Raw genomic sequence first — 14,145 nt, forward strand, 5'->3', positions numbered from 1 at the left:
GTGCGAGGAGGAATTACTGGCTATATGGGTGGAAATTGAAGACATCCCAAACAGTCAGGCTGTTCAACTCCACTTCTGGGGACAGAAGCTTTTTAAGGCCATACATGGCAGAACTGGTGAAGCAGGCAGCTAAGGAATCTGCCTGGCCCCCCTTTTGAAACAATAATCCCCCATCTGGGAGGGGTCTGTGCTGCTACCAGCCCTGCCAACAATCCCATGAATCCCAGAGCGGATCAGGGACATCAATGTAGGGCCTGCTGCAGATGCAGCATTACCTACTCAAAACCAGGCTGAGATCCTACTTCTTAATCAAGACCATTACCTGGAGACTGTGCCACTTCACCTTTGCTGGCTCAAAGCAGGTGCAATATGCCTGGACACTCCCAGTGGTCCGAGACAGACTTAACCTAGAATTCACATCTATCGCCTTGGCTTGGGCATCAGGGTGCCTACCTGGCCTAGAGACCATGAAAATAAATTAGCTCTGAATCAAGGGATTCCATCCCTTCTATTCAAGGTGGTCATAACAGCATTTCCCCTGCATGACAAAAGGGATGTCTCCTCGATTGTATTGACGATACCAACCCTCTACAAAACGAAAAGTGTATGGCATAATAGAAATGATCTCCCAATGGACTTTCTCTGCTATGTAGGTCTGAAGGACCCCCATCCCCCCATTCCAACGAGGAAACAGGCCAAGAATCCCCTCCCCGCGCACTCCACACCCTCCCAAGGTTCAGAGTCCTTCTCATCTGCCGCTTTTCAGCATCCTGGGTCTTCACAAAGGTGCTGCCCCCACAAGTAAAAATTCTACACAGCCAAAACACCAAACTTCTCCCCTATGTAGATATGTAGACGGGGTTGCCCAGGCCTCCTATCCCCAGGAAGCCCACATAGACAGGGTAGTTTACACTAATTATTAGATTTGTATGGAAATGTAACTTGCCCAAGTGCCACCAAATTCCATCACAACACCAGGACTTCACTGGGCCCCACTTTTACACAGATATGTGGAAAGTATGCCTGCCTCTCAGACACAAAACTCCACATATGTCTCAGTCCTCTCAGGCAATGGCTCCAGAGCCAGGGGATATACCATACAGTCTTTGAAGTTTTGCTGGTTAGAGCCAACCTCAAGGCCCTGGTGAACTGAAACAATGGGACACCCTTCACCCCCCTCTTCTCATAACTACACGACTCGGAATACCCTGTAAAAATGGATCATCAAAGAACTCCAGTGACCACCTATTAACAGGGTTCCCTCTGATCCTTCCTGTGATGCTCACTACCGATACCAGCACCACAGGTGGGGAGCTTCCTTTACCCACGAAACAGCCCATGGGGAGTGGTCACAGAGAACACAAAACTCCTACAAAGGGAGCTCTGAGTGGTAAATCTTACCCTCCTGCAAATTTCTCCCAGGTCAGGTTGGCCCAGTGACAACAGACATCACCACAAAATGGCTTTACTTGAACCACCAGGGTGGGTATAATCCTGAGCACTGTAACAGCGAGCATGCGCCCAGTTCCTGATAAAAGCAACTACAAGTTTTCCCCCTTGTAGGTTTCTAACATCCAGGGGGTTGAGAACACCATAGCTGATGGCCCGAGCAGGTTCTGCCCAGAGATGGGGAGCTGGCATGCAATAGGGAGACCTTTAACAAAGGTCTACGAGATGTTCAGTTTCCCCCATCAGGGACCTAAAAAATCAGCATGGAGGTTAAAACTCTTGCCCATTCTGTAGCCCTCAGGGCTTCAGTATGCCTTCCCTCCTTCTGCAATTCTGCCTAGGATTCGCAGGGAGGGCCCACCAGTAACTGGTGTGGGCCCTACAGGGCAAAGGAGATCCTGGTTCACACACCATCAACTATCTTCCGGAGACCCCTTGACTCTTCCTCTGCCAGCCGGCCTGCCAAGAAGTTCGCTCCTCACCAAGCTCTCCCTTGTGAAACTCCACATAATGGCATGGCCACTGAACATGGGGGAACATACGGGGATTGAAGAAGCCCATGCACCCTAATATCTTACACCAACCGCTGGCACACTTTCTTAGCTGGTGCATGGTTCTTTCCAAAGGTCCCTATGCCTTTTACACAGCTGTTTTGAATGCCTAACATTAGGTTTTTGGTATTCACAAAATAAATTAATTGGTGTATATTTTAACAAACTGGTTTATGTTATTTGCTTTATGGTTAGTGGCCAGCCCTAGCTTCGTACTTCATCATTGAGTACTGGGACGAGGAAAAGGGATGAAAGGGTACTGCCCAGATTACTTACCATTAGTCTTCAATACCCAAAGTCCTACTCTTCCTCTTCTCAGGCCTGCTTCCTGAGCCTCCCACCCTGGGAGAGAGAGGACCGTCCGCCTGCTTGGTACTACAGGTGTGTTGGCACTCATAGTGGCTTCTTTTCTTATTTTTCTAATTATTGGAAGAACACAAGAGTTTTCAACAAGGCTCTGTGCAGAGTGCACATTGAAAAAGCCCCCTCCCATCCCCTTCCTAGGTTGTCTTATAATGATGTAGGGAGAAGTATGGCTAAACAGAAAACCTGTGTAGTAGTGAAAGGTGGTACAGGGAGAGTGGACAAACAGATATTACATTATAATTAGGACAACATATTATATAAACAGTATTTTGTATTCATATTGCAGTAGAGTGAGCATGATAGGTGGGGAGATGGTAGGCGAAAGGGAGAAGGGTATCGGGGCCCCAACTGTGAGGACTGGTTTGATTTCTGGTGGCAGAACGTTCCAGAGGTGAGGCAAAAAGAGCATAAGCGTGAGATAGCATGAGGGGATAGAGGGACAGAGAGGTTGAAGACAGCTGCCGACTGCAAAAGAGGGAGTAACAAGAGATGGGGCAGAGAGGTAGGATGGTGTCAGAACATTAATTAATTTAAAGACGGAGGAGGGGAAAGACATTTTCATACATATCTTATTTAAATCAGGAATAAAGATGCCTGCCAAGGAGGTGGGGCAAGCCTCAACATTGATTCGGAAGATTATCAGTAACATTTATCTTTATTTGAAGAACAGGGATGCCAATTACTATCTGAAATTACTTACAGTAACACATTTACAGAAGGTGGAAGCATTGCCACTAATAGTGCCTGTACAATAGCATAAATATCGGCCCAAGTAGTAAAGGTGTAAAAGAAACATATACCACGGATAAAATAAACAAAAAATATATAAGAAAACAGGTGACTTACAAAGGAAACATTAAACTAATTAAATATACTACATTACATTTGGCATCACTAGAGGCAGTGATGGGGTGAGGTAGGGTGGATGGGGAAGACCTCCCTCTTTTGCAAGCAGGTGGAGTTTTAGCCATGGTTTGAAGAGAACTACAATTATGCTGCCTTTGACGGTTATGACCGTAGGTTCCAGCAGAGCAGGGCGAGTAGGGACTTTGAATAATGGGGAAGGAGAGAAACTGGCGACAGTTTGCTGGGATGGTTTGCCAATATTGGGTTTCTTCAATAGAGGCAAGGTAGTTGCAATTTTGAAGGACGCAGTGAAGAGAGAGGCTAAAAAGCTCTGACAGATAAGGGCAAGTGATTGAAACTAAGATTTTGACCGTTTGGGGAGTAAAAGGGTCGATAGGTGTGAAAGATGGGTTGGCACAGTGAAGGATGGGTGCTAATTCAAGAGAAGTGGGGGGAGTAGTAGATAAGTATAGAAAAGATGGTGTGGAGAGTTGGTAGAGAGGAAGAGGGTTTGGGAGAGCGAGGGGAGGGCTGCGTGTCATGTAGTGAGCAGCTATTAGCCGAAAGGGAGGAGGCAGTGGATATTGCATTTGGTGGTGTGAGCAAAGGTTGGAGGGTACTTGAACGTTTGCGGGTGTAATTGCAAAGGGAGATTAGGTTTGTGAAGTAGGATGATTTGGCATCTGCAGAGATTAGAACAGCAACTAGGAATATAGAAGGTGTCTAATTTGCACCAGTGACATAGGTACCTGTGTATATTGTTTTGAGGGTGATCTGAGGACGAGAAGGTGTGAATGTTCGGGGAAGATGGAGTTGGTCAAATGGAGTCATAAATGCATAATGAAAGTCAGGGACAGTACAGTGAATGGAAGAGCCATGAATAGGGGAAAGCGACAGGAGATAGGTCCGTGTATCAACAAGGTAAGGGGCAAAAGAGTCATGCCTGAATTTCCTCTTAGTCATTGATAAGGGAGATGAGGGGTAGAAGGTGGAGGGTCCCAGATAGTGATCAGAGGAAGTGTCAATGAAAAGTCAGAGGAGAGAGTAAATTGGAGAGAAAGACAAGGTCGAGGGAATACCCACCAGAGTGTTTAGGCTTGTTTTAAAGAGAGTAGACAGAAAGGAGAGATTTGTGTTCAAGGCAGGAGTTCGCAGAGGGTTTCGGATGGTTAAAATCCCACAACATGACAATGGGCAAGTCAGTAGGAAGCGACTCAAGAAGGGTCAGATCATGGAAGAAGGAGTTAAGAGGACCAGTGGGTCGAAAGTGTCAGAACAGTGAGAGGAGTAAAAGGGGTAAGTTGAATAGTTGTATATTCAAAAGAGGAAAAGTTGATGTCAGAATGGGGGTTGAGGGGCAGGGTTATTGGCCTTATTAATAAGGAACAACACAACGCAGCCCCGTTCCCAGCAGATCTGGGAGAGTGAAGAACATACACACCAACACCAATGTTGTCCATTCCATTTAGTTTCAACTTTGCATTCTGGGACTTTAGTCAGGTTAAGTCAAACAACGCGCATTTTAGTTTGGATTAGCTCATTTTCGGATTAAAGTGACAGACTGGGTAGCACCCTCAACTCTGCTATATTGCTCCCAGCATCTTCAGACCCTGCTTTGTTAGGCTTGACAGCTCCAATACCCATCCTCTCTCCTGCCACTTACTCAGAGATGTTTTATGGGTGGGCAAAAGGGGCACTTGCCCCGGGCCCCACCTTGGAGGGGGCCCCAAAAGGATGCCTGAGCTAAGGAAGTTAGATTCCATTGTTCACTAGACTTAAATAGCACACTCATGATATGTTATGGCATGCTGCTGAGTCTCTAAATATATTGCCTGTCTGTTTTGACAAATACATTCTGCATTGATAAATTCATCATGTAATGCTTTGTGTTCACTGTAGTATAGTTTGTGTGTTCCTCACTGCATAACTACTGGAGCATTCTTTCCTTCCTGTGGGAATTATGTTGATCATCTGCAATAGTAACATTTTAAATACATATTGATAAATTGAGTGCCACAATGGTTCCGAAGTTAGCTCAGTGTTTTAAGCACTCATTGCAGAGATATGTGTTCATATGCAAGAATAGACTAGCACATTCCTTTAAGGCAGGCTGAGCCTTTTCTATGTCTGAAGTTTATATACCTACCTGCATATGTACTTGGTTTTGCAGCACAACAGGTGCTATTTTCAGCAATGTCCCTGATAGGGGTTGCTATAAAAACTAATATGTCTGGTGAAGGTCTAGAAATTGGGTCGGTCCGATGGGGTGTTGTAAAACCTAAACAATCACCTCCAACAATGAGCATAAACTGTTAGTCCAAGGGGTGAATAAGTATCCAAATTTGGAGCCAGAACATTCATGCTTGTATCCTGGCTTTGCCAGCAGACAATAGTGTTCCTGGTCATAGCATCTACTATCTCGTAAATTACTGTGCTTTCTTCTGTCAAGTTTGCCTTCCTGCATGCAAGTGGCATAATTTAGCCCATAACTTGATCTTTCTTCTTAGTTAGCTAATGCTGAAATTGGAGCTTTGGCACACATCCCAGCTTTGCCCCTTAACAAATGTGTGATCCTGGGCATCTCATTTAATCTTGCATTCCCGGACATCCCAAAATTGTCAGTCCTTCGGAGTGATTTCCTTCTCACGGTATGATCTTCAAAAAAGCCTCACTCGTGGTTTCACTGGCTGTAGCGTTGCTTCAACTATATCCGTGAAAATTGATATATTGCACATCACAGGCACTTGTTTATTTGATCTCTAGTGGCAACACTATTTGAAAACCATGTCCCACTTCGAAGTTCAGTCTGTCTGGATACAGACATATTTCTGGTATTTGTTTGTTTATTTATTTATATAGCACACCAGACCCAGGGGTATTCGGGCACGAAGGCAATAAGAGGATTGTTCAACTTAGGTTACAGATTTAAACATAGGGGTACAGCTACGGTTACAATGCTGTAGGCATGAGAAGTCATAGTTAGGGCCTAGATTTTTAATGTTGGAGGGGGTGCCTAGGATGAGGAGTTTCGTTTTGTCATCATTCAGGCATAGACCGTGAGAAGCCATCCATGCCTGGATGATGAGGTAGATTCTATTCACAAAGGCCAAATCCTTGTCATAATCTCCCGTCAACGGGATGAGGATCTGTGTATCATCTGCATAATTAGTGTAGGTGATACCTAGACCGTCTAGATCATCGAAAAGGGGCTTCGTGAAAATATTGTAAACGGTAGGGGATACGCATGATCCTTGGGGTACGCCACATTAAATGGGTGCGGGGTCTGCAGCTGCTAGAGGAGAGAAGACTCGCATTGTCCTATTGTCTAAGAAGGACTGGATCCATGCGACAGCTTCATGGGGGAAGCGGGCTGCCGTGACCAGGTGATTGCAGAGTATTGCATGGTCTACCAAATCGAATGCGGCAGAGAGGTTGAGGAGTAGTAGGAGTGATGATGAGCCTTTATCTCTTAGTGTGTCTATTTGGGCCTTGAGGTCTAGGAGTGCAGTCTCTGTCCCATGCTGTGGTCTGAAGCCGGACTGTCAAACTCCTAGGAGATGGTCAAGTTCCAGGTGGTGCTGAATTTGTAGATAAGCTACTTTGTCTAGGATTTTCAATAAGAACGGTACACTGGTTATGGGGTGGTAATTTGTTGGGATGGAGGGGCCCAGGGTTTGCTTGGAGAGGACACAGGAATGTTTCAGGTTGTTGGGTATGGTGCCTGATGTGAAAGAAGCGTTTATGAGTTTAGTGAAGAAGGGTGAGAGTTCACGGGCGGCGTCTTTTATGATTTGGGCTGGACATGTGTCGCCCTGGCAGTTGGAAGGTTTGAGAGTGAGGATGACTTTCTCGACTTCTTTAGTGGAGACTTTACAAAAGTAGAAGGGCGGGATGTCTAGTGAGGGTGGGGAAAGGGTGGATTTCAGAGTTGGTAGTGAATTCATGTTAGCCTTGGAGGTGGCAATATTTGGAGCAGTTATGGAAGCTTTTCTGTTGTTGATCTTAGTCTGAAGCATTGTTATCTTGTTGGCTAGGGCATTTTGTATGCTTGTGCACCAATTCTTATCCTTGAGGCAGGAGTCGGGAGCTTGGATAGGGGATTCTACCTCCTTTAGGATGGCGAACAATTCTTTGGTGTTGGATTTGACTTTGGTGATGCAGGTGTTGTAGGATGTTTGTTTCGCAGGGATGATTTCTTTTTTGTAAAGGGTAGCTAGTTTCTTCAGGTTATTTTTAGTGTCGGAGGGGTCTGATCTCCAGGTTTTCTCGCTGAGGCTCTTCTTTTGTCTGATGTCTTTCATTAGGGCTGTGAACCAGGTATTTAGGTGTTGACGGGGTTTGCTCTTCCTAATTTTCAGAGGTGCGGTAGTATCCAGGGAGGCAAGCATCACTTCATTGTATTTTTCTACCATAGGGGCTGGGTCAGACTGATCAGAGATGGCGTTTAAGGTAGGGAGAATGAGGGGGATAAGATTCTTAGTGGTAATGTTTTTTTTATTTCTAGTGGGTGCGGTGGGGGCTAGGATGCTATTATTCATGGGTGTGGTGGCCTCTAGGGTGAAGGATACCATGTAGTGGTCGGACCATAGCTGAGGCATTATAGGGGTACTAGTGATTGGGCAGTTATGTTCAGCAATCCAATCGAGGGTCCTACCTTTGATGTGGGTAGGATCTGTAACCTTTTGGGTAAATCCTAGTTCCTCAAGAGTGCTGTTGATTTGTAGGGCAATAGGGTCACATAAGTCATTGAATCCAAGGTTGAAGTCACCTAGGATGAGACATTGAGTAGAATGTTTTTAATTGTTGGATAGTAAGTTCATGAGGTCTTCATCAAAGGAACCTAAGGGGCCTGGAGGTCGGTATATGAGGTGGATGGTGATGGTTTGATCGTTGGCTATGGTCAGTTTAGCTGTGAGGGATTCACAGGAGTTGGTATTGTGGAGTGGGGAGAGTCTGAGGGCTAGGTTATTTTTGACGATTATGGCAAGGCCGCCACCTCTAGACATAGTGCGATCCATGCGTATAAGGGTATATTTGTCTGGGGTGGCTAACATAATGGCTGGTCCTGCTGCAGGATGAAGCCAGGATTCTGTGATGGCCAGGAGATCTAAGTTCTCATTTTGGATTATGTCCGCTATTTCAGTTGCATGGGCTACCATAGAATGGGCGTTTATTAGGGCACCTTTTTTTCCAGGTAGGGTTGGTGGGGCCAAGGGAGGCTGACATTTGTGTTGGCATTTAGGGGGAGAGGTGGATTCTCTAAAGATACGACTGTTGAGTTGTAGTCTGTGTTGCCCTATGTTGTATGTATGTGATGGTGTGATGGTGTGTTGGTGGTGTGCGCTGTGTGCGTATTGTGATTAGGAGCAAGTTGGGCCTTAGATGAAGGTTCATAGATTCTAGGGAGTCTGGCGCGTAGTTTAAGGTTTCGCTGTTGGAGGCTACAAGGATTAGTGGCCATGGTGGCTTGTTCCTGCGCTGTCCTATCGTGAGGTAGTTGGTTCTGTTGCTGGGTTAGGTTCATGTTATGAAGGGTGGTCAGCTAGAGGATAGTTCTGAGTAGAACTGTGTAGAATAGTGGTAGATGCATAGTGGGCTAGTGTAGGTAGCTTAGAGAGCTGGCAGTCTAAATGCAGCTTTGATGGTGCAAGCGGAGATATAGCTATTGGGCGTATACAAACAACCTAAATGCAAGTTTGCTAATGTGGGCAAGAGTGGGTGAGCATTGGCTTGTAACTGGTGGGCATATACAAGTGACCTAGATGCAGTTTAGCTAAAAACAGGCAAGAATAAGTAGACTGGTAGCTATTGGACAATTACCGGCAGCCTAGATGCAGTTTTACTAAAGCAGGTATGGATAGGTGGGCTGGTGGCTAGTGAACAGATACAGCCACCTAAATGCAATTTAGCTAGGACAGGCATGTATGGGTAGGCTAGTAGCTGGTTAATGGTTACAGGCAGCCCAGATACAATTTTACTAGCACAGGCTATCTAGATGCAGTATTGCTGAAGCAAGCACCTAGATACGGTTTTACTTAAAACAGGCAACCTGAGTGTAATTATGCTGGAACAGGTAACCTAGATGCAATTTTGCTCAAAACTTTGCTATCTAGATGCAATTTTGCTGACACAGGCAGCCTAAATACAGTTTACTAAAATAGGCTAACTAGATGCAATTTTACTAAAGGCTTCTAATCTACATTCATTATCCATGCTAGGGTATGTGTAACTTTCTCCTTCCTTCCACTTGGTCTCTTCAATTCATGCTTGAGCATTTTTGTATTCTGTGAGGCAGCTAATGCGAGTTATTCTTCTATTCCGAGTTACATGAACCCGTTACACGCAGTCCTGCATTAACAGAACAGGCTGCATACCTTCCTGGATACTATAAATATCCTTTAGCTATGCCAGAACAGAAGTAACCTCTTTGCTGACTGCTTACGTTGGCCTTCAAAAGCTGCTTGTATATCATTCTGATAAGGGCAAGAATTAAGAGGGTAAGGGGACTTAAATGGATTAACATGGTTATTTTGAATGCTGTGAGGCAGCATATCAACCTATGGGTTGTGATCGCGACTGGCGGAGGGGGGGCGGGGGTCGTGCAGCAGGCGACCAGAGGTTCTTCATCACTTACTTAGGTGGAAGGGGGCCCCCAAAGATGTCCATGCCAAGAGCCTCAAAAGTGCTAAAGATGGGCCTGCACTTACTGACACAGGTTATGCCCATCCCCAACCCATACCCACTACAGTCCACAGTCCACTTCCTACACGCTACGGCAGACTGGATCTCTTAAGCCCCACAACATGTACATTTCCGATACCGACAGGACAACCACAGGATAGATGAAAAACATCCCCAAGGCACACCCATATCTTATTCCCTTTTGCTCCCTTCTGGTCCAAATGCCAGTTAACAGACATCCTTCCCTCGGAGCCACATGGTACTCTCGACTCCAACAATTTCAATACTATGGTTTTAGGCTCGCCATACCCTTATCGCCAACCCTGCACTCCCCTAAAGGCTCGTTACTAAGCGGTTCTCTTCCCTGGTACTCCAGTGTGACCAGCAATCCGCCGATGCCCTTTTGATCATCACGGTTATCCCGAGTACCTACTGGAACCAGAGTACCCCTCAATGCCTTGGTACACTCCGTCACCCACTAAGAAGTTGGTATTCCCGAATTGACCAACGGTAGCCTTCAAGTATACCTGTCTCTTTTCGGTTTCTCCGTTGAAGTTAAAGCTGAAGGTCTTTGCAGTCTCAGCTGTGCTCAGAGCATGCGCACTACCCACCACGCTCTACGAGCATGCGCAAGAACTAACGTCAGTGTGTAGGCGCGCGCACAGAGAACTACACGTAATAGTAGCCCTCTTCGAGACAAGCCCATCGGCGCGCGAGCATAGACAGCATAGCTCGTGAGCGCGCGCCTCGAAGTATCATAACAAGGTCAGGTTGAGGACTCAACCAAGCGTTACTTACAGTGTCCAGGTCACACGGATTTAAATGGACAGTGCACAGACGGCCCTCAGCTACGGCAAGGGCCAAAAATAAATGAAAAGGTAGTGCATGACTTCCCCAGTAGATACATGCCAACATTCAGACACAGCTGGGAGGGAGATTTCCAAAGGGAAATCGGGAAACCCAACATTTCCCCATAGGAATGCATTGGGGCTACGCTATTTCAGGCGGGAGACAGTGAAAAATAGCCTAAATCGTGAGGGTTGGCATGTCACCTCACCTAATCAGTTTCAGACATTTGAAGTTAGATTATTTGTTCTTTGATATTGTGAAGAGGCAAATAGGTGTATGCATGGGATCTATAATGTCTGTTCCTAGCTGGGAAGCGACAGGAGCGAGGTACAAAGGGATGGGTGGATAGCTAGCTAGAATTTCAAAATTATATTTGGAAAATATCCATTAACAAAATCATTAACATCACACAAAAACAGAACCAATGAATAAAAATCATAATAATTTAAAACTTTACAAAATATAAAACAATAAAAGCACTGTACAAAGGGATAGCTGAGTAGTCCTCGTTTATATAGCGCCCTTTCCCCATTTTTATGGCCTCGATGAGCTTTGTGGTTGGAACGCCCTTGGTGACCGCAGTCCATGTGTGGGAGGTTCTAAGAGTTAAGTTAAAGATGCATGTGTGCATTTTGCCAGGTTAGGACTTGGGTGGGCTGGCTAGGCTCTAGTAAAGAGCCCAGAGGTCAGGCACATGGACGGGTGCTGTTGATGGTTCAGGATAGAGCAGTGGTCTTCAAACGTTTTATGCCAAGGCCCCCCTGAGCAAAAAATAAATTTTTGTGACCCCTTCTGCCCCGCCCCTCTGTGTTGGTGTTATTTTTTTTTATAGAGGTGGCTGCAGAATGCAAGGTGCCATCATTTTGAAGGGATATGTTGTTGGGGAGACATTCCAAGACAGTAGGACAATCACTTCCAATCCAAACACCGAAACCGTGCAAGTAAACATAAAATTCTCCAGTAGAGCTTTTATTTTCTCAAAATACATTCCTATTAGTATATTTAACAGAAGGCCATTTGATTTTATAGAGCAAGTACTAATGGGAAGGGTGGGCCTGTCTCTCTGCAGAAAGTGAGTCAATGTAGTGTTTTTTTTTTTAGATCACCACACTGAGGTTGTCCACCACTTCCAGGCTTGTGCAGTATTTCGTTTTCAGTACAGCCAATGCTGAAAAGTCTATTTCGCACAAGGAGGAAGACCCAACGTGTAAGATAGACTGTATAGCAGACCATGACAATGTATGATACTCCAGAATTACCTTCAGCTAAAAATCACCCACTGCAATGTTCCTAAATTCAGATTGCAGAGTAGAGTCCGACTGAACCTCAATGAGCTCCTTCTGGACATCAAATGGAAGATGGACCACGTACTCTGCCAGAAAAGGCTGCATCACCCAGTCATTAATGCCAGCATTTTCTTCACGGAAGTATTAATCAAAGCTGGACCTTAATGTTCTTGGGTGACTTGATCCGCATTCAGTGAGTAAAATAACCTTGTAAAAATAAAATGCAGCTTTGCATAAAATTAAAGAGAATTTTAGGATTATCAGGCACAGTGAAGGCCCCTAATATGAAAAAGTTGAAATGCCCTCACGCCTCTAATTTGAAAAGAATGAAATGCACTGGCACCTTCCCTGGCCACTGCTGCTGCAGGAGAAATTAGGTACCTGGGGTCTTTGTTCTATCTACTTGTACAGAGTCCCCATAGTCCTCATTTCTCCACCCCCTTAGAGTGGAACCAGTCTGCGGCACACAGCTTGTAATGCAAAGTGCAAATTTTAAGCACCAAGACAAAAAATAGAGAACTGAATACATTGCTGAGCTAAATGAATTCTGACTGGCAACATGGGGGCATTTGCCACCCCCTACCACCCTTTCCCATCTGAAAGTAGGGCAATATGTCACTAATGAACCATCATTAGTGATTTCCTGCTCTGCATTTAGATGGGGGGAGGGGTGGTCATCCCTGCAAAAGAAGGTGTGTGCTGTAATCAGGGCAGTTTCTAGCAAACTTGGTGCCCAGGGCGAAACATCAGAATGCGCCCCCCCACTGACTGGCATACGTCACTCCCAAACTACACCTCTGTCATGCGACAAAACCCCTCCTCAATATGAATAAATAATTGCTATATAAATGAAGCTGGTTTCATTACATTGTAATTCAAGTACTTTACAGAAGAATTCTAAATGTGAACATGGATGTTGCTGCCAAAGTAAATCGTTTTTCTCTCACCTGGTCTTAGGGACGGCCTTGCCTGAATGCAGTTTCAACCTGTCAATAAATGCGCACTGCGGTGTGAACAGCATATCTGGTTTCTGAGGGCCTACTGACCTGGCCCTGTGTTTCAGGTGTTCTGTTCGTACCACCTCACTTGTATTTCACAAGGTTCTATGTTATTTCGCCGCAGTATTTTTCATCGCAGGTTTTTTCATCGCTATTTTTTTTCTCGAAAAACTTCATTTTTTAAAACATTTTTTTTCGGGGGGGTTACCTCCCCAAGCCCCCCCTTTTTTTTTATTCCCTTACACCCACAACCATATATTTAATATTTTTTTAACCCCCGATCAAGTTTTTTTTCTAAATAAAAACAGCGAGGAAAAAAGACGCGATGAAAAATACCGCTGTGAAATGCGTGTATACCATTTCACAAGGGGCAATACTAGACTAACCATATGAATTATTTTCTAATAGAAGGTTATCATTCCAAGATGGACAGTCTAGTACACTCTTATTGTACACTTTCAAAATACCTCTCTGAGAGTGGGAAAGGGGACACATAGCACCAATGAGGATTCCTGTATACTTTGTATTAAATCACAGATCATTTCAGGACTATAACAGTGATGATCAGAGATCTCTACATTTGATAAACAAGTCTGTGATAAAAGGATTGTATGTGTAATCTCTAAATGCATAGCTGATGCATGGCTTGGTGCTCACATCATGGTTCACAATACTCACCCTAACATTAAAATGTTTGCAACGCACAAATCATTGCTGCTCACATCACTGCATTGATTTGTCGTAGACTACTGTCTGCATGGTGACACACAATGAACTCCACTTTCCTAATCAAGGTGCCAAGTGACATTGAGTTGCCATCTGGTATGCCCACTAGACAGTGGCTGGCTTGTTTAGACAATTAAAAGACCTTTGATGCTCAGAGGATGCATTTAGTCCTTGTCCCAAAGCAGCCACTAGAATACTTAAGGAAGAAGATTACAGTTAACATTTCCAGGGATGCGCCATATGTAACTAAAAAGTAATATAAAAATAAAGTTTTGGTGTGTCAAATAAAGAGACAAGAAAATAAATAAAATAGTTTAAAACTTTTCTGTGTGGCATGTTAATTGTCTTTAGCATTGGTTTGGTCAGTTAACGGATACTTTTGCTGGCCTGATG

The 14,145-nt window shown here is 44.8% G+C and overlaps 1 protein-coding gene across 1 annotated transcript in view; it reads right to left on the bottom strand.

The window, feature by feature from the left end:
- VDAC3 (voltage dependent anion channel 3) overlaps nucleotides 1-10,689 on the bottom strand; it is a 593,996-nt gene extending 583,307 nt beyond the window's left edge. The window contains exon 1 of the mRNA XM_069617658.1: nucleotides 10,421-10,689. The gene's annotated coding sequence lies outside the window, so the exon portion shown is untranslated. The remainder of the gene's footprint in view (nucleotides 1-10,420) is intronic.
- Between the last annotated feature and the right edge of the window lie 3,456 nt (nucleotides 10,690-14,145).

This window comes from Ambystoma mexicanum, chromosome 10, assembly GCF_040938575.1.
Source record: "Ambystoma mexicanum isolate Mex_15411 chromosome 10, UKY_AmexF1_1, whole genome shotgun sequence".
NCBI lineage: Eukaryota > Metazoa > Chordata > Amphibia > Caudata > Ambystomatidae > Ambystoma > Ambystoma mexicanum.